General features: G+C 43.0%; 1 protein-coding gene across 2 annotated transcripts in view; it reads right to left on the bottom strand.

Moving 5' to 3' along the window:
• LOC121559370 (interphotoreceptor matrix proteoglycan 2-like) overlaps positions 1-24835 on the bottom strand; it is a 39775-nt gene extending 14940 nt beyond the window's left edge. The window contains exons 1-2 of one of the 2 annotated variants that reach the window (XM_041872602.1): positions 24711-24835; positions 23704-23809 (exon numbers count right to left, since the gene is read on the bottom strand). The gene's annotated coding sequence lies outside the window, so the exon portion shown is untranslated. The remainder of the gene's footprint in view (positions 1-23703; positions 23810-24710) is intronic. The other variant, XM_041872603.1, reaches the window with a different exon arrangement.
• Between the last annotated feature and the right edge of the window lie 599 nt (positions 24836-25434).

The following is a 25434-nucleotide window of genomic DNA, read 5'->3' as shown; positions in this document are numbered from 1 at the left end:
TGCCTAGCAGTAATTTATAGATGGCCTGGAGCCAGTGGGTTTGGCGACGAATATGTAGTGAGGACCAGCCAACAAGAGTGTACAGGTCACAGTGGTGGGTAGTGTATGGGGCTTTGGAGACAAAACGGATGGCACTGTGATAGACTACATCCAATTTGCTGAGTAGTGTTGGAGGCTATTTTATAAATGACATCGCCGAAGTCAAGGATCGGTAGGATAGTCAGTTTTACGAGGGCATGTTTGGCAGCATGAGTGAAGGAGGCTTTGTTGCGAAATAGGAAGCCGATTCTAGAATTAACTTTTGATTGGAGATGCTTAATGTGAGTCTGGAAGGAGAGTTTACAGTCTAACCAGACACCTAGGCATTTGTAGTTGTCCACATACTCTAGGTCAGACCCGCCGAGAGTAGTGATTCTAGTCGGGTGGGCGGGTGCCAGCAGCATTCGATTGAAGAGCATGCATTTCGTTTTACTAGTGTTTAAGAGCAGTTGGAGGCTACTGAAGGAGTGTTGTATGGCATTGAAGCTCATTTGGAGGTTTGTTAACACAGTGTCCAATGAAGGGCCAGATGTATACAAAATGGTGTTGTCTGCGTAGAGGTGGATCTGAGAGTCACCAGCAGCAAGAGCGACATCATTGATATACACAGAGAAAAGAGTCGGCCCAAGAATTGAACCTTGTGGCACCTCCATAGAGACTGCAATAGGTCCAGACAACAGGCCCTCCGATTTGACACATTGAACTTTATCTGAGAAGTAGTTGGTGAACCAGGCGAGGCAGTCATTTGAGAAACCAAGGCTATTTAGTCTGCCAATAAGAATGCGGTGGTTGACAGAGTCGAAAGCCTTGGCCAGGTCGATGATGACGGCTGCACAGTACTGTCTATTATCGATTGCGGTTATAATATAACATGCTTCACCGTAGGGATGGTGCCAGGCTTCCTCCAGACGTGACGCTTGGCATTCAGGCCAAAGAGTTCAATCTTGGTTTCATCAGACCAGAGAATCTTGTTTCTCATGGTCTGAGAGTCCTTTAGGGGTATTTTGGCAAACTCCAAGCGGGCCGTCATGTGCCTTTTACTGAGTAGTGGCTTCCGTCTGGCCACTCTACCATAAAGGCCTGATTGGTGGGAGTGCTCCAGAGATGGTTGTCTTTCTGGAAGGTTCTCCCATCTCCACAGAGGAACTCTGGAGCTCTATCAGAGTGACCATTGGTGTCTTGTCACCTCCCTGACCAAGGCCCTTCTCCCCCGATTGCTCAGTTTGTCCGGGCAGACAGCTCCAGGAAGAGTCTTGGTGGTTCCAAACTTCTTCCATTTAAGAATGATGGAGGCCACTGTGTTCTTGAGGACCTTCAATGCTGCAGACAATTTTTGGTACCCTTCCCCAGATCTGTGCCTCGACACAATCCTGTCTCTGAGCTCTACGGACAATTCCTTCGACCTCATGGCTTGGTTTTTGCTCTGACATTAACTTTCAACTGTGGGACCTTTATATAGACAGGGGTGTGCCTTTCCAAATCATGTCCAATCAATTGAATTTACCACCGGTGGACTCCAATCAAGTTGAAGAAACATCTCAAGGATGATAAATGGAAACAGGATGTACCGGAGTTCAATTTCGAGTCTCATAGCAAAGGGTCTGAATACTTACGTAAATGTGATATTTCCTTTAAAAAATATATATAAAATACAGTTTGGGTGTGTGTATCTAAATACTTACATAAATAAGAGATATATATATACACATACACAGTTGAAGTCGGAAGTTTACATACACCTTAGCCAAATACATTTAAACTCAGGTTTTTCACAATTCCTGACATTTAATCCTAGTAAAAATTCCCTGTCTTAGGTAAGTTAGGATCACCACTATTTTAAGAATGTGAAATGTCAGAATAATAGTAGAGAGAATTATTTTATTTCAGCTTTTATTTATTTCATCACATTCCCAGTGGGTCAGAAGTTTACATACACTCAATTAGTATTTGGTAGCGTTGCCTTTAAATTGTTTAACTTGGGTCAAACGTTTCAGGTAGCCTTCCACAAGCTTCCCACAATAAGTTGGGTGAATTTTGGCCCATTCCTCCTGACAGAGCTGGTGTAACTGAGTCAGGTTTGTAGGCCTCCTTGCTGCACACGCTTTTACAGTTCCGCCCACACATTTTCTATAGGATTGAGGTCAGGGCTTTGTGATGGCCACTCCAATACCTTGACTTTGTTGTCCTTAAGCCATTTTGCCACAACTTTGGAAGTATGCTTGGGGTCATTGTCCATTTGGAAGACCCATTTGCGACCAAGATTTAACTTCCTGACTGATGTCTTGAGATGTTGCTTCAATATATCCACATAATTTTCCTTCCTCATGATGCCATCTATTTTGTGAAGTGCACCAGTCCCTCCTGCAGCAAAGCACCCCCACAGCATGATGCTGCCACCCTCGTGCTTCACGGTTGGGATGGTGTTCTTCGGCTTGCAAGCCACACCCTTTTTCCTCCAAACATAACGATGGTCATTATGGCCAAACAGTTCTATTTTTGTTTAATCAGACCAGAGGACCTTTCTCCAAAAAGTACGATCTTTGTCCCCATGTGCAGTTGCAAACCGTAGTCTGGCTTTTTTATGGTGGTTTTGGAGGAGTGGCTTCTTCCTTGCTGAGCGGCCTTTCAGGTTATGTCGATATAGGACTCGTTTTACTGTGGATATAGATACTTTTGTACCTTTCCTCCAGCATCTTCACAAGGTCCTTTGCTGTTGTTCTGGGGTTGATTTGCACTTTTCACACCAAAGTACGTTACTCTCTAGGAGACAGAACGTGTCTCCTTCCTGAGCGGTATGACGGCTGCGTGGTCCCATGGTGTTTATACTTGCATACTATTGTTTGTACAGATGAACATGGTACCTTCAGGCGTTTGGAAATTGCTCCCAAGGATGAACCAGAATTGTGGAGGTCTACAATTTTTTTTATGATGTCTTGGCTGATTTCTTTTGATTTTCCCATGATGTCAAGCAAAGAGGAACTGAGTTTGAAGGTAGGCCTTGAAATACATCCACAGGTACACCTCCAATTGACTCAAATGATGTCCATTAGCCTATCAGAAGCTTCTAAAGCCATGACATCCTTTTCTGGAATTTTCCAAGCTGTTTAAAGGCACAGTCAACTTAGTGTATGTAAACTTCTGACCCACTGGAATTGTGATACAGTGAATTATAAGTGAAATAATCTGTCTGTGAACAATTGTTGGAAAAATTACTTGTGTCATGCACAAAGTAGCTGTCCTAACCGACTTGCCAAAACTATAGTTTGTTAACAAGAAATGTGTGGAGTGGTTGAAAAACGAGTTAATGACTTCAACCTAAGTGTATGTAAACTTCCGACTTCAACTGTATGTATGTATGTATATATATGCAAAAATATCTAAAAACCTGTTTTCGCTTTTCATTATGGGGTATTATGTGTAGATTGATGAGGAAAAAAATGAATTTATTCAATTTTAGAATAATGCTGTAACGTAACAAAATGTGGAAAAAGTTAAAGGGTCTGAATACTTTTCAAATGCACTGTATCCTAGTTATGGCAGAGCAGACAGCTAGATTAGGAGACACAGATTTAGTTATGGATGAGCAGACAACTAGATTAGAAGACAAATGTAGTTATGGCTGATGAGATTGCTAGAAAGAAGAGATGGAGCCTAGTTATGGCTGAGCAAACGCCTAGATTAGAAGACGTACACTACCGGTCAAAAGTTTTACAACACCTACTCATTCAAGGGTTTTTCTGGAATAATAGTGAAGACATCAAAACTATGAAATAACACATATGGAATCATGTAGTAACCAAAATAAATATATTTGAGATTTGAGATTCTTCAAATACCCACCCTTTGCCTTGACAGCTTTGCACACTCTTGGCATTCTCTCAACCAGCTTCATGAGGTAGTCACCTGGAATGCATTTCAATTAACAGGTGTGCCTTCTTAAAAGTTAATTCGTGGAATTTCTTTCCTTCTTAATGCGTTTGAGCCAATCAGTTGTGTTGTGACAAGGTAGGGGGGGTATACAGATGATAGCCCTATTTGGTAAAAGACCAAGTCCATATTATGGCAAGAACAGCTCAAATAAGCAAAGAGAAATGACAGTCCATCATTACTTTAAGACATGTAGGTCAGTCAACCCGTCAAGTGCAGTCACAAAAACCATCAAGCGCTATGACGAAACTGGCTCTCATGAGGACCGCCACAGGAATGGAAGACCCAGAGTTACCTCTGCTGCAGAGGATAATGTCATTAGAGTTACCAGCATCAGAAATTGCAGCCCAAATAAATGCTTCACAGAGTTCAAGTAACAGACACATCTCAACATCAATTGTTCAGAGGAGACTGATTTAGGCCTTCATAGTCGAATTGCTGCAAAGAAACCACTACTAAAGGACACCAATAAGAAGAAGAGATATTAGACCGGTGGAAATCTGTCCTTTGGTCTGTAGTCCAAATTTGAGATTTTTGGTTCCAACCTCCGCACGTGTATTTCACACCGTAAAGCAGGGAGGAGATGGTGTGATGGTGCTTTCCTGGTGACAGTGATCTGCAGCGATGCGCCATCCCATCTGGTTTGGGCTTAGTGGGACTATCTATTACATTTTTTTCAACAGCACAATGACCCAACACACCTCCAGGCTCTGTAAGGGCTATGTTTACCAAGGAAGAGAGTGATGTAGTGCTGCATCAGATGACCTGGGCTCCACAATCCCCGACCTCAACCCAATTGAGAAGGTTTGGGATGAGTCGGACCGCAGAGTGAAGGAAAAGCAGCCAACAAGTGCTCAGCATAAGTGGGAACTCCTTCAAGACTGTTGGAAAAGCATTCCAGGTGAAGCTGGTTGAGAGAATGCCAAGAGTGTGCAAAGCTGACATCAAGGAAAAGGGTGGCTATTTGAAGAACCTCAAATATAAAATATATTTTGATTTGTTTAACACTTTTTTGGTTACTACATGATTCCATATGTGTTATTTCATAGTTTGTGTCTTCACTATTATTCTACAATGTAGAAAATAGTAAAAATAAAGATAAACCCTTGAATGAGTAGGTGTTCAAACTTTTGACCGGTAGTGTATATTGCCTAATTATGGCTGAGCAGACAAATAGATTAGAAGACACACGTAACCTAGTTATGGCTGAGCAGACAGCTAGATTAGACAGATAAAGCCTAGTTATGGCTGAGCAGACAGCTAGATTAGACAGATACAGCCTAGTTATGGCTGAGTAGACAGCTAGATTAGACAGATAAAGCCTAGTTATGGCTGAGCAGACAGCTAGATTAGACAGATACAGCCTAGTTATGGCTGAGTAGACAGCTAGATTAGACAGATAAAGCCTAGTTATGGCTGAGCAGACAGCTAGATTAGACAGATATAGCCTAGTTATGGCTGAGTAGACAGCTAGATTAGACAGATAAAGCCTAGTTATGGCTGAGCAGACGGCTAGATTAGACAGATATAGCCTAGTTATGGCTGAGCAGACAGCTAGATTAGACAGATAAAGCCTAGTTATGGCTGAGTAGACAGCTAGATTAGACAGATAAAGCCTAGTTATGGCAGAGCAGACAGCTAGATTCGACAGATATAGCCTAGTTATGGCTGAGCAGACAGCTAGATTAGACAGATATAGCCTAGTTATGGCTGAGTAGACAGCTAGATTAGACAGATAAAGCCTAGTTATGGCTGAGTAGACAGCTAGATTCGACAGATATAGCCTAGTTATGGCTGAGCAGACAGCTAGATTAGACAGATAAAGCCTAGTTATGGCTGAGTAGACAGCTAGATTAGACAGATAAAGCCTAGTTATGGCTGAGTAGACAGCTAGATTAGACAGATAAAGCCTAGTTATGGCTGAGCAGACAGCTAGATTAGACAGATAAAGCCTAGTTATGGCTGAGCAGACAGCTAGATTAGACAGATAAAGCCTAGTTATGGCTGAGCAGACAGCTAGATTAGACAGATAAAGCCTAGTTATGGCTGAGCAGACAGCTAGATTAGACAGATAAAGCCTAGTTATGGCTGAGCAGACAGCTAGATTAGACAGATATAGCCTAGTTATGGCTGAGTAGACAGCTAGATTAGACAGATATAGCCTAGTTATGGCTGAGTAGACAGCTAGATTAGACAGATAAAGCCTAGTTATGGCTGAGCAGACAGCTAGATTAGACAGATATAGCCTAGTTATGGCTGAGCAGACAGCTAGATTAGACAGATAAAGCCTAGTTATGGCTGAGTAGACAGCTAGATTAGACAGATAAAGCCTAGTTATGGCAGAGCAGACAGCTAGATTCGACAGATATAGCCTAGTTATGGCTGAGCAGACAGCTAGATTAGACAGATATAGCCTAGTTATGGCTGAGTAGACAGCTAGATAGACAGATAAAGCCTAGTTATGGCTGAGTAGACAGCTAGATTAGACAGATAAAGCCTAGTTATGGCTGAGCAGACAGCTAGATTAGACAGATAAAGCCTAGTTATGGCTGAGTAGACAGCTGGATTAGACAGATATAGCCTAGTTATGGCTGAGTAGACAGCTAGATTACAATACATATGTAGCCTAGTTATGTCTGAACAAACACCTAGAATAGAAGACAGATGTATCCTAGTTATGTCTGAACAAACACCTAGAATAGAAGACAGATGTGTCCTAGTTATGGCTGAACAAACACCTAGAATAGAAGACAGATGTGTCCTAGTTATGGCTGAACAAACACCTAGAATAGAAGACAGATGTGTCCTAGTTATGGCTGAACAAACACCTAGAATAGAAGACAGATGTGTCCTAGTTATGGCTGAACAAACACCTAGAATAGAAGACAGATGTGTCCTAGTTATGGCTGAACAAACACCTAACCCTAACCCTAACCCAATAGAATGTTATTTATATGGGGGATACAATCTTCCCAGCTCTGCAGGTTTTGCTGTGAAGAGACAGAATCATTAGATCATTTGTTTTGGTTCTGTCCATTTGTAGCTTGTGTTTGGACACAGGTCCAGGAATGGCTAAAGGATTGCAATATTTACCTGGAACTAACCTTGCAGATAGCATTACTGGGTGATCTGAAAAGTCATAGTCAATCATTCAATAATATAATAATACTTTTAGCAAAAATGTTTATTTTTAATTCACAATCTGTAGAAGCAATGAGAATAGAAAGGTTCAGAATTTTTGTAAAACATCACAGTACGGTTGAAATATATATGGCAAATAGAAATCCTATATGGATGGTGTTAAGAGATGTGAGGTATTAAATAGAGTTAAAGGATGGGACTAATAACAAATAACAACAAATAATAACAAAGATAGCTAATAATGTAAGCATACTGTGTCCATAATAAGTATATAGGTTGTATGTTGGGAGCTTTTGGGAAGGAGCACAGTTAGAAAGATATGGCATATAAAAGCAAACCAGATGGACATCATGAAAATGATCGGAGAGTTTGAGAGTAGAAGAAGTTCAGGGGCAAAAAAATAAAAATAAAAAATCTCTATATATATATATATAATAGAATTATTGTAAAATTAACTCTGTCCATAAGGTGTAGATAGTAAGTATAGACCGGAAGTAGAGGCCTGGGCATTGTTGTTCACTAATTTACTCCAAGTAGGGAAAGGATGGTGGGGTTGAAAAGTAATAAAGGGGAGTATATATATAAAAATAAAAATAAACATGGGGGATTGGAAGTGATGCAGACAATTACATTGATAGAAGATACAATCTTTCTGCAATATTAAGCTGATCCATTCCCCCCAAATATATATATATATATATAAAAAACAAAAAAACAACAACACCTAGAATAGTAGACAGATGTGTCCTAGTTATGGCTGAACAAACACCTAGAATAGAAGACAGATGTATCCTAGTTATGGCTGAACAAACACCTAGAATAGAAGACAGATGTGTCCTAGTTATGGCTGAACAAACACCTAGAATAGAAGACAGATGTGTCCTAGTTATGGCTATCAGACATGGTTCTACGGGAGGCTTTATCTGGACATGGTTCTACAGGACCCTTTATCTGGACATGGTTCTACAGGAGGCTTTATCTGGACATGGTTCTACAGGACCCTTTATCTGGACATGGTTCTACAGGACCCTTTATCTGGACATGGTTCTACAGGACCCTTTATCTGGACATGGTTCTACAGGACCCTTTATCTGGACATGGTTCTACAGGACCCTTTATCTGGACATGGTTCTACAGGACCCTTTATCTGGACATGGTTCTACAGGACCCTTTATCTGGACATGGTTCTACAGGACCTCCACCAGCCGAAGCTAAGTAGTAACATTAACCCTATGCCATCTAATTGCAGTCGCTGTACTCATAATATACAGGAGAACTATCGCCTTATGGTGAGGATAGCCGTGCTGCAAGTACAGCTTCAGATGCAATCCTTAGGCAAGGGCAATTTAATTGTAGGTAAGGATGAAAGAGCGTCTGTGCCACCAGTAAGTACAGATAGTAGTATAAATCCCCTCTCAGAGTCCACGCAGCCGGACAATTTTCTCAAGGCTTCTGGAAAGAAATGTTGTTGGCATGCTCAACCGGTGTCGCTCATTCAGCCGACAAACTTTCAACCGGTTCTCCCCATTAAGCAACGAGTCGGAGTCAGAGGCAGAGCCTTCTCAGTTCTCTCCTCCACCCGTTACGGGGTCTGAGCTGCCGAAGCCTCCCACCATTATCTGACTAATTGAAAACCCTAGTCATTTGCGACTCTATTACCCGCAATATTAGACTTAAAAATAATCATCCAGCGATCATACACTGTTACCCAGGGGGCAGGGCTACCGACATAAAGGCTAATCTGAAGATGGTGCTGGCTAAGGGTAAAACTGGCGAGTGTAGAGAGTATAGGGATATTGTTATCCACGTTGGCACCAACGATGTTAGGATGAAAAAGTCAGAGGTCACCAAACGCAACATAGCTTCATCGTGTAAATTAGCTAGAAAGATGTGTCGGAATTGAGTAATTGTCTCTGGCCCCCTCCCAGTTAGGGGGAGGAGTGATGAGCTCTACAGCAGTAATTGTCTCTGGCCCCTCCCAGTTTGGGGGAGTGATGAGCTCTACAGCAGTAATTGTCTCTGGCCCCTCCCAGTTAGGGGGAGGAGTGATGAGCTCTACAGCAGAGTCTCACAACTCAATCGCTGTTTGAGAACTGTTTTCTGTCCGTCCCAAAAGATAGAATTCGTAGATAATTGGCCCTCTTTCTGGGACTCACCCAGAAACAGGACCAAGCCTGGCCTGCTGAGGAGTGATGGACTCCATCCTAGCTGGAGGGGTGCTACAGGACCAAGCCTGGCCTGCTGAGGAGTGATGGACTCCATCCTAGATGGAGGGGTGCTCTCATCTTATCTACCAACATAGACAGGGCTCTAACTCCTCTAGCTCCACAATGAGACAGGGTGCAGGCCAGGCAGCAGGCTGTTAGCCAGCCCAATGAGACAGGGTGCAGGCCAGGCAGCAGGCTGTTAGCCAGCCTGACAGCTTAGTGGAGTCTGCCACTAGCACAGTCAGTGTAGTCAGCTCAGCTATCCCTGTTGAGACCGTGTCTGTGCCTCGATCTAGGTCAGGCAAAACAAAACATGGCGGTATTCGCCTTAGCAATCTCACTGGAATAAAGACCTCCTCCATTCCTGTCATTATTGAAAGAGATTGTGATATTTCACATCTCAATATAGGGTTACTTAATGTTAGATCCCTCACTTCCAAAGGAGTCATAGTCAATGTACTAATCACTGATCATAATCTTGATGTGATTGGCCTGACTGAAACATGGCTTAAGCCTGATGAATTTACTGTGTTAAATGAGGCCTCTCCTCCTGGTTACACTAGTGACCATATCCCCCGCGCATCCCGCAAAGGCGAAGGTGTTGCTAACATTTATGACAGCAAAATTACTGCGTTTTATTATTTTGAGGTTCTAGTCATGAAATCTATGCAGCCGACTCAATCCCTTTTTATAGCTACTGTTTACAGGCCTCCTGGGCCGTATAAAGCGTTCCTCACTGACTTCCCTGAATTCCCATCGGACCTTGTAGTCATGGCAGATAATATTCATATTTTGGTGCCTTTAATAATCACATGGAAAAGTCCACAGACTCAGTGGGTTTTGTCCAACATGTCTCCGGACCTACTCATTGCCACAGTCATACACTAGATCTAGTTTTGTCCCGTGGAATAAATATTGTGGATCTAAATGTTTTTACTCATAATCCTGGACTGTCGGACCACCATTTCTTTACGTTTGCAATCGCAACAAATAATCTGCTCAGACCCCAACCAAGGACCATCAAAAGCCGTGCTATAAATTCTTGGACAACCCAAAGAACCCTAGATACCCTTCCAGACTCCCTCCACCTACCCAAGGACGTCGGAGTACAACAATCGGTTAACCACCTAACTGAGGATCTTAATTTAACCTTGCGCTATACCCTAGATGCAGTCACACCCCTAAAAACAAAAAACTTTCGTAACAAGAAATTTGCTCCCTGGTATACAGAAAATACCAGAGCCCTGAAGCAAGCTTCCAGAAAATTGGAACGGAAATGGCGCTGAAGCAAACTGTCTTCCGACTAGCTTGGAAAGACAGTACCGTGCAATATCGAAGAGCCCTCACTCATGATCATTAGAAAGCAAATTATGGACTCCACATTGAATCTGCGTATTTCTCCAATGCTCAGTTGTCCTGAGTCTGCACAGAACTGCCAGGACCTAGGATCAATGGAGACACTCACGTTTTTTTATCCTGTATCTCGACACATTCATGAACATAGTCATGGCCTCTAAACCTTCAAGCTGCATACTGGATCCTATTCCAACTAAACTACTGAAAGAGCTACAGTGCCTTGCAAAAGTATTAATCCCCCCCCCCCTTGGCGTTTTCCCTATTTTGTTGCATCACAACCTGTAATTTAAATGGATTTTGATTTTGATTTCATGTAATGAAAGCTGGAGACTTATCTCCCTCACTAACTTTAAGCATCAGTTGTCAGAGCAGCTTACCAATCACTGCAACTGTACACAGCCCATCTGTAATTAGCCCACCCAACAACCTCATCCCCATATTGTTATTTATTTTGCTCATTTGCACCCCAGTATCTCTATTTGCACATAATCTCTTGCACATCTAGCATTCCAGTGTTAATACTAATTGTAATTATTTTGCAGTATGGCCTATTTATTGCCTTACCTCCATAACTTACTACATTTGCACACACTGTATATATATTTTCAATTGTGTTATTGACTGTACGTTTTGTTTATCCCATATGTAACTCTGTGTTGTTTTTAAATCGCACTGCTTTGCTTTATCTTGGCCAGGTCGCTGTTGTAAATAATATAATAATATGCCATTCAGCAGACGCTTTTATCCAAAGCGACTTACAATCATGCGTGCATACATTTTTGTGTATGGGTGGTCCCGGGGATCGAACCCACTACCTTGGCGTTACAAGCACCGTGCTCTACCAGCTGAGCTACAGAGGACCACTACAAGTTCACATCCAAATGAGAACTTGTTCTCAACTGGCTTACCTGGTTAAATAAAGGTTAAATAAAATAAAAATACAAAAAATAATGGACATACAAAAAATAGTCCAAATTGGTGAACTGAAAATATAAAAATTATAAAAAATAAATAACGGAAAAGTGGTGGGTGCATATGGATTCACCCTTTGCTATGAAGCCCCTAAATAAGATCTGGTGCAACCAATTACCTTCAGAAGTCACATAATTAGTTAAATAAAGTCCACCTGAGCGCAATCTAAGTGTCACATGATCTCAGTATACAGTGGGAAGAACAAGTATTTGATACACTGCCGATTTGCAGGTTTTCCTACTTACAAAGCATGTAGAGGTCTGTAATTTTTATCATAGGTACACTTCAACTGTGAGAGACAGAATCTAAAACAAAAATCCAGAAAATCACATTGTAGGATTTTTAAGTAATTAATTTGCATTTTATTACATGACATAAGTATTTGATCACCTACCAACCAGTAAGAATTCCGGCTCTCACAGACCTGTTCGTTTTTCTTTAAGAAGCCCTCCTGTTCTCCACTCATTACCTGTATTAACTGCACCTGTTTGAACTTGTTACCTGTATAAAAGACACCTGTCCACACTCAATCAAACAGACTCCAACCTCTCCACAATGGCCAAGACCAGAGAGCTGTGTAAGGACATCAGGGATACAATTGTAGACCTGCACAAGGCTGGGAAGGGCTACAGGACAATAGGCAAGCAGCTTGGTGAGAAGGCAACAACTGTTGGCGCAATTATTTGAAAATGGAAGAAGTTCAAGATGACGGTCAATCACCCTCGGTCTGGGGCTCCAAGCAAGATCTCACCTCGTGGGGCATCAATTATCATGAGGAAGGTGAGGGATCAGCTCAGAACAAGCTCCTTCCCCCCTCCCAGTTAGGGGAAGTGACGAGCTCTACAGCAGAGTCTCAGCACTTAATCGCTGGTTGAAAACTGTTTTCTGCCCCTCCCAAAAGATAACATTTGTGGATAATTGGCCCTCTTTCTGGGACTCACCCACAAACAGGACCAAGCCTGACCTGCTAAAATAAAATTGATTGATTGATTGATACACGGCAGGACCTGGTCAATGACCTGAAGAGAGCTGGGACAACAGTCTCAAAGAAAACCATTAGTAACACACAACGCCGTCATGGATTAAAATCCTGCAGCGCACACAAGGTCCCCCTGCTCAAGCCAGCGCATGTCCAGACCCATCTGAAGTTTGCCAATGACCATCTGGATGATTCAGAGGAGGAATGGGAGAAGGTCATGTGGTCTGATGAGACAAAAATAGAGCTTTTTGGTCTAAACTCCACTCGCCGTGTTTGGAGGAAGGAGGATGAGTAGAACCCCAAGAACACCATCCCAACCGTGAAGCAAGGAGGTGGAAACATTATTTGGGGATGCTTTTCTGCAAAGGGGACAGGAAGACTGCACCGTATTGAGGGGAGGATGGATGGGGCATTGTTTCGCGAGATCTTGGCCAACAAGCTCCTTCCCTCAGTAAGAGCATTGAAGATGGGTCGTGGCTGGGTCTTCCAGCATGACAACGACCCGAAACACACAGCCAGGGCAACTAAGGAGTGGCTCCGTAAGAAGCATCTCAAGGTCCTGGAGTGACCTAGCCAGTCTCCAGACCTGAACCCAATAGAAAATCTTTGGAGGGAGCTGAAAGTCCGTATTGCCCAGCGACAACCCAGAAACCTGAAGGATCTGGAGAAGGTCTGTATGGAGGAGTGGGCCAAAATCCCTGCTGCAGTGTGTGCAAACCTGGTCAAGACCTACAGGAAACGTATGATCTCTGCAATTGCAAACAAAGGTTTCTGTACCAAATATTAAGTTCTGCTTTTCTGATGTATCAAATACTTATGTCATGCAATAAAATGCAAATTAATTACTTAAAAATCATACAATGTGATTTTCTGGATTTTTGTTTTAGATTCCGTCTCTCACAGTTGAAGTGTACCTATGATAAAACCTCTACATGCTTTGTAAGTAGGAAAACCTGCAAAATCGGCAGTGTATCAAATACTCTCATAATTCTCCCCACTGTGTGTGTGTGTGTGTGTGTGTGTGTGTGTGTGTGTGTATATATATATATAAACACACAGTGAGGGAAAAAAGTATTTGATCCCCTGCTGATTTTGTACGTTTGCCCACTGACAAAGACATGATCAGTCTATAATTTTAATGGTAGGTTTATTTGAACAGTGAGAGACAGAATAACAACAAAAAAATCCAGAAAAACGCATGTCAAAAATGTTATAAATTGATTTGCATTTTAAATGAGGGAAATAAGTATTTGACCCCTCTGCAAAACATGACTTAGTACGTGGTGGCAAAACCCTTGTTGGCAATCACAGAGGTCAGACGATTGTTGTAGTTGGCCACCAGGTTTGCACACATCTCAGGAGGGATTTTGTCCCACTCCTCTTTGCAGATCTTCTCCAAGTCATTTAGGTTTCGAGCCTGACGTTTGGCAACTCGAACCTTCAGCTCCCTCCACAGATTTTCTATGGGATTAAGGTTTGGAGACTGGCTAGGCCACTCCAGGACCTTAATGTGCTTCTTCTTGAGCCACTCCTTTGTTGCCTTGGCCGTGTGTTTTGGGTCGTTCTCTTGCTGGAATACCCATCCATGACCCATTTTCAATGCCCTGGCTGAGGGAAGGAGGTTCTCACCCAAAATTTGACGGTACATGGCCCCGTCCATCATCCCTTTGATGCGGTGAAGTTGTCCTGTCCCCTTAGCAGAAAAACACCCCCAAAGCATAATGTTTCCACCTCCATGTTTGACGGTGGGGATGGTGTTCTTGGGGTCATAGGCAGCATTCCTCCTCCAAACATGGCGAGTTGAGTTGATGCCAAAGAGCTCGATTTTGGTCTCATCTGACCACAACACTTTCACCCAGTTCTCCTCTGAATCATTCAGATGTTCATTGCCAAACTTCAGACGGGCCTGTATATGTGCTTTCTTGAGCAGGGGGACCTTGCGGGCGCTGCAGGATTTCAGTCCTTCACGGCGTAGTGTGTTACCAATTGTTTTCTTGGTGACTATGGTCCCAGCTGCCTTGAGATCATTGACAAGATCCTCCCGTGTAGTTCTGGGCTGATTCCTCACCGCTCTCATGATCATTGCATCTCCACGAGTTGAGATCTTGCATGGAGCCCCAGGACGAGGGAGATTGACAGTCCTTCTGTTTCTTTCATTTGCGAATAATCGCACCAACTGTTGTCACCTTCTCACCAAGCTGCTTGGCGATGGTCTTGTAGCCCATTCCAGCCTTGTGTAGGTCTACAATCTTGTCCCTGACATCCTTGGAGAGCTCTTTGGTCTTGGCCATGGTGGAGAGTTCGGAATCGGATTGATTGATTGCTTCTGTGGACAGGTGTCTTTTATACAGGTAACAAACTGAGATTAGAAGCACTCCCTTTAAGAGTGTGCTCCTAATCTCAGCTCGTTACCTGTATAAAAGACACGTAAGAGCCAGAAATCTTTCTGATTGAGAGGGGGTCAAATACTTATTTCCCTCATGAAAATGCCAATCAATGTATAAAATTTTTGACATGCGTTTTTCTGGATTTTTTTGTTGTTATTCTGTCTCTCACTGTTCAAATAAACCTACCATTAAAATTATAGACTGATCATTTCTTTGTCAGTGGGCAAACGTACAAAATCAGCAGGGGAATCAAATACTTTTTTCCCTCACTGTACATCTGCATTGCTTGCTCTTTGGAGTTTAAGGCTGGGTTTCTGTATAGCATTTTGTGACATCTGCTGATGTAAAAAGGGCTTTATAAATACATTTGATTGATTGATAGATCTACCAAGAGAGTTTATCTATATTCTTCCACAAACCGATGCTGGCACTAAGACCGCACTCAACGAGTTGTATAAGGCCATAAGCAAACAAGAAAATGCTCATCCAGAAGAGGCGCTCCTAGTGGCCGGGAACTTTAACGCAGGCAAACAAATCCGTTTGACCTCAATTCAACCAGCACGTCACGTGCAACCAGAGGAAAAACAACTCTAGACCACCTTTACTCCAAAACACAGAGAATCCTTCAAAGCTCTCCCTCGCCCTCCATTTGGCAAATCTGACCATAGTGACCGTACGTACATATCCCAACCAGAAGCCATGGATTACAGGCAATATCCGCACTGAGCTAAAGGCTAGAGCTGCCGCTTTCAAGGAGGACACTAATCCGGACGCTTTTAAGAAATCCTGCAATGCCTTCAGACGAACCATCAAACAGGCAAAGTGTCAATAAGGACGAAAATTGAATCTTACAACACCGGCTCTGAAACTCGTCAGATGTGCCAGGGCTTACAAACTATTACGGCCTACAAAGGGGTCCCAGCGGGCAAGCTGCCCAGTGACGTCAGCCTACCAGACGAGCTAAATGCCTTTTATGCTCGCTTCGAGGCAAGCAACACTGAAGCATGTATGAGCACACCAGCTGTTCCGGACGACTGTGTGATCAAGCTCTCCGTTGCAGATGTGAGCAAGACCTTTAAACAGGTCAACATTCACAAGGCCGCGGGGCCAGACGGATTTCCAGGACGTGTACTCAGAGCATGCGTGGACCAACTGGTAAGTGTCTTCACCTACATTTTCAACCTCTCCCTGACCGAGTCTGTAATACCTACATGTTTCAAGCAGACCACCATGAAAAGCGAAGGTAACCTGCCTAAATGACTACCCCATAGCAATCACGTCGGTAGCCATGAAGTGCTTTGAAAAGCTGGTCATGGCTCACATCAACACCATCATCCAGGAAACCCTAGACCCACTCCTATTCGCATACCGCCCCAACAGATCCACAGATGACGCAATCTCAATCGCACTCCACACTGCCCTTTCCCACCTTTCCAAAAGGAACACCTGTGAGAATGCTGTTCATTGACTACAGCTCAGCACTCAACACCATACTGCCCACAAAGCTCATCACTAAGTAAGGACCCTGGGACTGAACACCTCCCTCTGCAACAGGATCCTGGACTTCCTGACGGGCCGCCCCCAGGTGGTAAGGGTATGCAACAACACATCTGCCACGCTGATCCTCAACACGGGGGCCCCTCAGGGGTGCGTGCTCAGTCCCCTCCTGTACTCCCTGTTCACCCATGACTGCTTGGCCAGGCACGACTCAAAACACCATCATTAAGTTTGCTGACAACAACTGTGGTAAGCCTGATCACAGACAACGATGAGACAGCCTATAGGGACGAAGTCAGAGACCTGGCAGTGTGGTGCCAGGACAACAACCTCTTCCTCAACGTGAGCAAGACAAAAGGAGCTGATCGTGGACTACAGGAAAAGGAGGGCTGAACACGCCCCCATACACATAGACATGGCTTTGGTGGAGCGGGTCGAGAGTTTCAAGTTCCTTGGTGTCCACATCACCAACAAACTATCATGGTCCAAACACACCAAGAAAGTTGTGAAGAGGGCACGACAATGCCTTTTCCCCCTCAGGAGACTGAAAAGATTTGGCATGGGTCCCTAGATCCTCAAAAGGTTATACAGCTGCACCATCGAGAGCATCCTGACCAGTTGCATAACTGCCTGGTATGGAAACTGATCGGCATCCGACTAAGGCGCTACAGAGGGTCGTGCGTATGGCCCAGTACATCACTGGGGCCAAGCTTCCTGCCATCCAGGACCTACAGTTGAAGTCGGAAGTTTACATACACTTAGGTTGGAGTCATTAACTTGTTTTTCAACCACTCCACAAATTTCTTAACAAACTATAGTTTTGGCAAGTCGGTTAGGACAACTACTTTGTGCATGACAAGTAATTTTTCCAACAATTGTTCACAGACCAATTATTTCACTTAAAATTCACTGTATCACAATTCCAGAGGGTCAGAAGTTTACATACACTAAAGTTGACTGTGCCTTTAAACAGCTTGGAAAATTCCAGAAAATGATGTCATGGCTTTAATTAGCCTATCAGAAGATTCTGACATTATTTGAGTCAATTGGAGGTGTACCTGTGGATGTATTTCAAGGTCTACCTTCAAACTCAGTGCCTCTCTGCTTGACATCATCGGAAAATCAAAATAAATCAGAAAAAAAATTGTAGACCGCCACAAGTCTGGTTCATCCTTGGGAGCAATTTCCAAACGCCTGAAGGTACCACGGTCATCTGTACAAACAATAGTACGCAAGTATAAACACCATGGGACCACGCAGCCGTCATACCGCTCAGGAAGGAGACGCGTTCGGTCTCCTAGAGATGAACGTACTTTGGTGTGAAAAGTGCAAATCAACCCCAGAACAACAGCAAAGGACCTTGTGAAGATGCTGGAGGAAAGGTACAAAAGTATCTATATCCACAGTAAAACGAGTCCTATATTGACATAACCTGAAAGGCCGCTCAGCAAGGAAGAAGCCACTGCTCCAAAACCGCCATAAAAATAGCCAGACTACGGTTTGCAACTGCACATGGGGACAAAGATCGTACTTTTTGGAGAAATGTCCTCTGGTCTGATTAAACAAAAATAGAACTGTTTGGCCATAATGACTATCGTTATGTTTGGAGGAAAAAGGGGGAAGGCTTGCAAGCTGAAGAACACCATCCCAACCGTGAAGCACGGTGGTGGCAGCATCATGCTGTGGGGGTGCTTTGCTGTAGGAAGGACTGGTGCACTTCACAAAATAGATGGCATCATGAGGAAGGAAAATTATGTGGATATATTGAAGCAACAGCTCAAGACATCAGTCAGGAAGTTGGTCGCAAATGGGTCATCCAAATGGACAATGACCCCAAATATACTTCCAAAGTTGTGGCAAAATGGCTTAAGGACAACAAAGTCAAGGTATTGGAGTGGCCATCACAAAGCCCTGACCTCAATCCTATAGAAAATGTGTGGGCAGAACTGAAAAAGCGTGCGCGAGCAAGGAGGCCTACAACCCTGACTCAGTTACACCCGCTGTCAGGAGGAAAGGTGTATGTAAACTTCCGACTTCAACTGTATATACTTGGTGGTTTCAGAGGAAGGCCCAAAAAATTGTTGAAGACTCCAGTCACCCAAGTCAGACTGTTCTCTCTGCTACCGCACGGCAAGCTGTACCGGAACGCCAAGTCTAGGCCCAAAAGGCTCCTTAACAGCTTCTACCCACAAGCTATAAGACTGCTGAACAATTAATCAAAATGGCCACACTGACTATTTACATTGACCCCCCCCCCATTTGTTTTTACACTGCTGCTACTCTGTTTATTATCTATGTATAGTCACTTTACTCCTACCTACATGTACATATTACCTCGACTAACCTGTACCGCCACACATTGACTCTGTACCGGTACCACCTGTATATAGCCTCGTTATTGTAATATATTTTCTAAACTCTATTTCTTGAACAGCATTGTTGTTTAAGGGTTTGTAAGTAAGCATTTCACGTTAAGGTCTACACCTGCTGTATTCGGCGCATGTGAAATAAAATTTGATTTGATTTTTTGAATAGAAGACAGATGTATCCTAGTTATGGCTGAGCAGACAGCTAGATTATAAACACAGATGTAGTTATGGCTGAGCAGACAGCTAGATTACACACATAAAGCCTAGTTATGGCTGAGCAGACAGCTAGATTAGAAGACAGATGTATCCTATTTATGGCTGAGCAGACAGCTAGATTATAAACACAGATGTAGTTATGGCTGAGCAGACAGCTAGATTACACACATAAAGCCTAGTTATGGCTGAGCAGACAGCTAGATTAGAAGACAGATGTATCCTATTTATGGCTGAGCAGACAGCTAGATTATAACACAGATGTAGTTATGGCTGAGCAGACAGCTAGATTAGAACACAGATGTAGTTATGGCTGAGCAGACAGCTAGATTACACAGATAAAGCCTAGTTATGGCTGAGCAGACCGCTAGATTAGAACACAGATGTAGTTATGGCTGAGCAGACAGCTAGATTATAACACAGATGTAGTTATGGCTGAGCAGACAGCTAGATTACACAGATAAAGCCTGGTTATGGCTGAGCAGACAGCTAGTCTAGACAGATAAAGCCTAGTTATGGCTGAGCAGACAGCTAGATTAGAACACAGATGTAGTTATGGCTGAGCAGACAGCTAGATTAGAACACAGATGTAGTTATGGCTGAGCAGACAGCTAGATTAGAACACAGATGTAGTTATGGCTGAGCAGACAGCTAGACTAGACAGATAAAGCCTAGTTATGGCTGAGCAGACAGCTAGATTAGAACACAGATGTAGTTATGGCTGAGCAGACAGCTAGATTAGAACACAGATGTAGTTATGGCTGAGCAGACAGCTAGATTAGAACACAGATGTAGTTATGGCTGAGCAGACAGCTAGACTAGACAGATAAAGCCTAGTTATGGCTGAGCAGACAGCTAGATTAGACAGATAAAGCCTAGTTATGGCTGAGCAGACAGCTAGATTACACAGATAAAGCCTGGTTATGGCTGAGCAGACAGCTAGTCTAGACAGATAAAGCCTAGTTATGGCTGAGCAGACAGCTAGATTAGAACACAGATGTAGTTATGGCTGAGCAGACAGCTAGATTAGAACACAGATGTAGTTATGGCTGAGCAGACAGCTAGATTAGAACACAGATGTAGTTATGGCTGAGCAGACAGCTAGACTAGACAGATAAAGCCTAGTTATGGCTGAGCAGACAGCTAGATTAGAACACAGATGTAGTTATGGCTGAGCAGACAGCTAGATTAGAACACAGATGTAGTTATGGCTGAGCAGACAGCTAGATTAGAACACAGATGTAGTTATGGCTGAGCAGACAGCTAGACTAGACAGATAAAGCCTAGTTATGGCTGAGCAGACAGCTAGATTAGACAGATAAAGCCTAGTTATGGCTGAGCAGACAGCTAGATTAGAACACAGATGTAGTTATGGCTGAGCAGACAGCTAGATTAGAACACAGATGTAGTTATGGCTGAGCAGACAGCTAGATTAGAACACAGATGTAGTTATGGCTGAGCAGACAGCTAGATTAGAACACAGATGTAGTTATGGCTGAGCAGACAGCTAGACTAGACAGATAAAGCCTAGTTATGGCTGAGCAGACAGCTAGATTAGACAGATAAAGCCTAGTTATGGCTGAGCAGACAGCTAGATTAGAACACAGATGTAGTTATGGCTGAGCAGACAGCTAGATTAGAACACAGATGTAGTTATGGCTGAGCAGACAGCTAGATTAGAACACAGATGTAGTTATGGCTGAGCAGACAGCTAGATTAGAACACAGATGTAGTTATGGCTGAGCAGACAGCTAGATTAGAACACAGATGTAGTTATGGCTGAGCAGACAGCTAGATTAGACCGATAAAGCCTAGTTATGGCTGAGCAGACAGCTAGATTAGAAGACCGAGGTAGTTATGGCTGAGCAGACAGCTAGATTAGACAGATAAAGCCTAGTTATGGCTGAGCAGACAGCTAGATTAGAACACAGATGTAGTTATGGCTGAGCAGACAACTAGACTAGACAGATAAAGCCTAGTTATGGCTGAGCAGACACCTAGATTAGAACACAGATGTAGTTATGGCTGAGCAGACAGCTAGATTATAACACAGATGTAGTTATGGCTGAGCAGACAGCTAGATTAGAACACAGATGTAGTTATGGCTGAGCAGACAGCTAGACTAGACAGATAAAGCCTAGTTATGGCTGAGCAGACAGCTAGACTAGACATATGTATCCTAGTTATGGCTGAGTAGACAGCTAGATTAGACAGATAAAGCCTAGTTATAGCTGAGCAGACAGCTAGATTAGAACACAGATGTAGTTATATCTGAGCAGACAGCTAGATTAGAACACAGATGTAGTTATGGCTGAGCAGACAGCTAGATTATAACACAGATGTAGTTATGGCTGAGCAGACAGCTAGATTACACAGATAAAGCCTAGTTATGGCTGAGCAGACAGCTAGATTAGAACACAGATGTAGTTATGGCTGAGCAGACAGCTAGATTAGAACACAGATGTAGTTATGGCTGAGCAGACAGCTAGATTAGACAGATAAAGCCTAGTTATGGCTGAGCAGACAGCTAGATTAGACAGATAAAGCCTAGTTATGGCTGAGCAGACAGCTAGATTAGACAGATAAAGCCTAGTTATGGCTGAGCAGACAGCTAGATTACACAGATAAAGCCTGGTTATGGCTGAGCAGACAGCTAGATTAGAACACAGATGTAGTTATGGCTGAGCAGACAGCTAGATTAGAAGACCGATGTAGTTATGGCTGAGCAGACAGCTAGATTAGACAGATAAAGCCTAGTTATGGCTGAGCAGACAGCTAGATTAGAACACAGATGTAGTTATGGCTGAGCAGACTGCTAGATTAGATCACAGATGTAGTTATGGCTGAGCAGACTGCTAGATTAGATCACAGATGTAGTTATGGCTGAGCAGACTGCTAGATTAGATCACAGATAAAGCCTAGTTATTGCTGAGCAGACAGCTAGATTAGAACACATATGTAGTTATGGCTGAGCAGACAGCTAGATTAGAACACAGATAAAGCCTAGTTATGGCTGAGCAGACAACTAGATTAGAACACAGATACAGCCTAGTTATGGCTGAGCAGACAGCTAGATTAGACAGATAAAGCCTAGTTATGGCTGAGCAGACAGCTAGATTAGACAGATAAAGCCTAGTTATGGCTGAGCAGACAGCTAGATTAGACAGATAAAGCCTAGTTATGGCTGAGCAGACAGCTAGATTAGACAGATAAAGCCTAGTTATGGCTGAGCAGACAGCTAGATTAGACAGATAAAGCCTAGTTATGGCTGAGCAGACAGCTAGATTAGACAGATAAAGCCTAGTTATGGCTGAGCAGACAGCTAGATTAGACAGATAAAGCCTAGTTATGGCTGAGCAGACAGCTAGATTAGACAGATATAGCCTAGTTATGGCTGAGCAGACAGCTAGATTAGACAGATAAAGCCTAGTTATGGCTGAGCAGACAGCTAGATTAGACAGATAAAGCCTAGTTATGGCTGAGCAGACAGCTAGATTAGACAGATAAAGCCTAGTTATGGCTGAGTAGACAGCTAGATTAGACAGATATAGCCTAGTTATGGCTGAGCAGACAGCTAGATTAGACAGATAAAGCCTAGTTATGGCTGAGCAGACAGCTAGATTAGACAGATAAAGCCTAGTTATGGCTGGGCAGACAGCTAGATTAGACAGATAAAGCCTAGTTATGGCTGAGCAGACAGCTAGATTAGACAGATAAAGCCTAGTTATGGCTGAGTAGACAGCTAGATTAGACAGATATAGCCTAGTTATGGCTGAGCAGACAGCTAGATTAGACAGATAAAGCCTAGTTATGGCTGAGCAGACAGCTAGATTAGACAGATAAAGCCTAGTTATGGCTGAGCAGACAGCTAGATTAGACAGATATAGCCTAGTTATGGCTGAGCAGACAGCTAGATTAGACAGATAAAGCCTAGTTATGGCTGAGCAGACAGCTAGATTAGACAGATAAAGCCTAGTTATGGCTGAGCAGACAGCTAGATTAGACAGATAAAGCCTAGTTATGGCTGAGTAGACAGCTAGATTAGACAGATATAGCCTAGTTATGGCTGAGCAGACAGCTAGATTAGACAGATAAAGCCTAGTTATGGCTGAGCAGACAGCTAGATTAGACAGATAAAGCCTAGTTATGGCTGAGCAGACAGCTAGATTAGACAGATAAAGCCTAGTTATGGCTGAGCAGACAGCTAGATTAGACAGATAAAGCCTAGTTATGGCTGAGCAGACCGCTAGATTAGACAGATACAGCCTAGTTACGGCTGAGTAGACAGCTAGATTAGACAGATAAAGCCTAGTTATGGCTGAGTAGACAGCTAGATTAGACAGATAAAGCCTAGTTATGGCTGAGCAGACAGCTAGATTAGACAGATAAAGCCTAGTTATGGCTGAGTAGACAGCTAGCTTCGAAGACCGATGTAGCCTAGTTATGCTTGAGCAGCTTGGAGGCAGTCAGTCTAATTATACTACAGTCACCCAGTCAGTCAGGTTGAACAGGATCACAGACCTTAAACAATGGCTCCAGGTGAGAAACGGAAAACGCCTAAGGCAGGAATGGTGGAGAACATTACATACCAACACATCTCTAAAAGGTATACTTACTCGTATCAGAGTGTAGAGAAGACTAACCAGTCAGGGCGTAGAGAATGCTTCTTTAAAGAGGATTCCTTGGTTTAATCTGGGATATGAGTCTGAATGTAAACTCCTGCTGTAGAGGTGTTCAGAGAGAGAGCGAGAGAAAGAAACTTTCCTTTACAAAAGAAATCAGGAACAGAGGGGGGAACAGGAAGGAGGCGAGCCCTACCCCAAGCTCTGAATACCTGAAAACAGGAACTATCAGCTCAGCTGGAGGTAACTACCCCTCCCTGCTGGGCAGCAGTCACACAGCCACTCACTGAACTGCTGCAGAGAAGACAGGCTGCATTTACACAGGCAGCCCAATTTTGATCTTTATTTCACTAATTGGTCTTTTGACCAATCAGATAAACTCTGAAAAAGATCTGATGTGAAAAGATCTTATGTGATTGGTCAACAAAAAAAAAATCAGAATCGGGCTGCCTGTTTAAAGGCAGCCACAGACATTCACTGGACAGCTGCAGAGAGCACAGGAATTAAGAAAAACTCATGCAAATTATTGCTAGAAAAAAACTAGAAATGAGGTGCAAATGGACAGTTGAGAGCTAGAGCATTCAATGGTAAATCAGTTTCAGGGCAGTGTCCTCTACTGCTCCTCGAAACTGCTCTGTTTTGGCCATTGTGTAGAGTGAGCGAGAGACTAGCGCGTGTTGCATGACCTAATATTGCTGCACTCGCTAAGTCTAAGGGTCTTATGTTGTCTGATTAATCATGCTGTAATACACTATTCAGCAGTGGTGGAATAAGTACCCAATTGTCATACTTGAGTAAAACTAAAGATACCTTCAAAAGTAAAAGTATAAATCATTTCAGATTCCTTATATTAAGCAAACAGCACCATTGTGCTTATTTTTACTTAAGTACTTTACACCACTGCAATTCATTGGTTTAATACAGCCTGAACCATGAGTGCAAAATCGTGTAAATGTTCCTTTTAAGCCAGAATATTGAATAACATTTAATTTAAAACGTACTCTACCAGTTGGTCCTTCAGCTGCTCGACAGGAAGGATTGTTTACCATACTTTTTAGAGAGGTGGTAGGTTTGGCACTGCCAGCTGAAAGCGAGGAAACCGATCATTCGTAATGTGCAGTCTGTGGTTCAGTTACTCTCTGCTGTTGTTTACATATTGTGCAAGTGTTTTAGTCGTGTGCGTCAGAACTAAAATACACACCGGAAATACAACCTACCGGCGCTCTAAACAGTTGGTTAACAATACTTTCCTGTGAATACTCAAATGTAGAGCAGCTGAAGGACAACCGGTAGAGTAAGTTCACATGTAATGTTATTCAACATTCTGGCTGGTTAGGAACATTTACACGATTTTGCACTTCAAGGTTTCAGGCTGTATGCAGTACGTGCATTACATACAGCCTGATTAATCAGACAAGTTGTCATGAACGCCTTGTTATCTGGTCTGTAACCTGATTTAAGATGTGCATATATAGCTAGGTTTCCATCCAAAAAGGTGACATTTTCCTGAAACTATAAAACCCGCATAAAGAAAAATGTGGTGCACACAAAATGTGCTTTTTCGCTTAAATTGTCATCTACCAAATAAATGTCGAACAAATTATCTGTCGGCATTTTAAAAATTGTACAGAAACGTCCTATTTCCATCACAGCTGTCGTGATTATTATTTGTTTATACTGTATGACTTTACTCGCATAAAAACTGTGGATGGAAACTTGGTTGAT

The sequence above is a fragment of the Coregonus clupeaformis genome, unplaced genomic scaffold (assembly GCF_020615455.1).
Source record: "Coregonus clupeaformis isolate EN_2021a unplaced genomic scaffold, ASM2061545v1 scaf0695, whole genome shotgun sequence".
Taxonomy (NCBI): Eukaryota; Metazoa; Chordata; class Actinopteri; order Salmoniformes; family Salmonidae; genus Coregonus; species Coregonus clupeaformis.
This window is presented reverse-complemented; position numbering and strand designations above follow the sequence as displayed.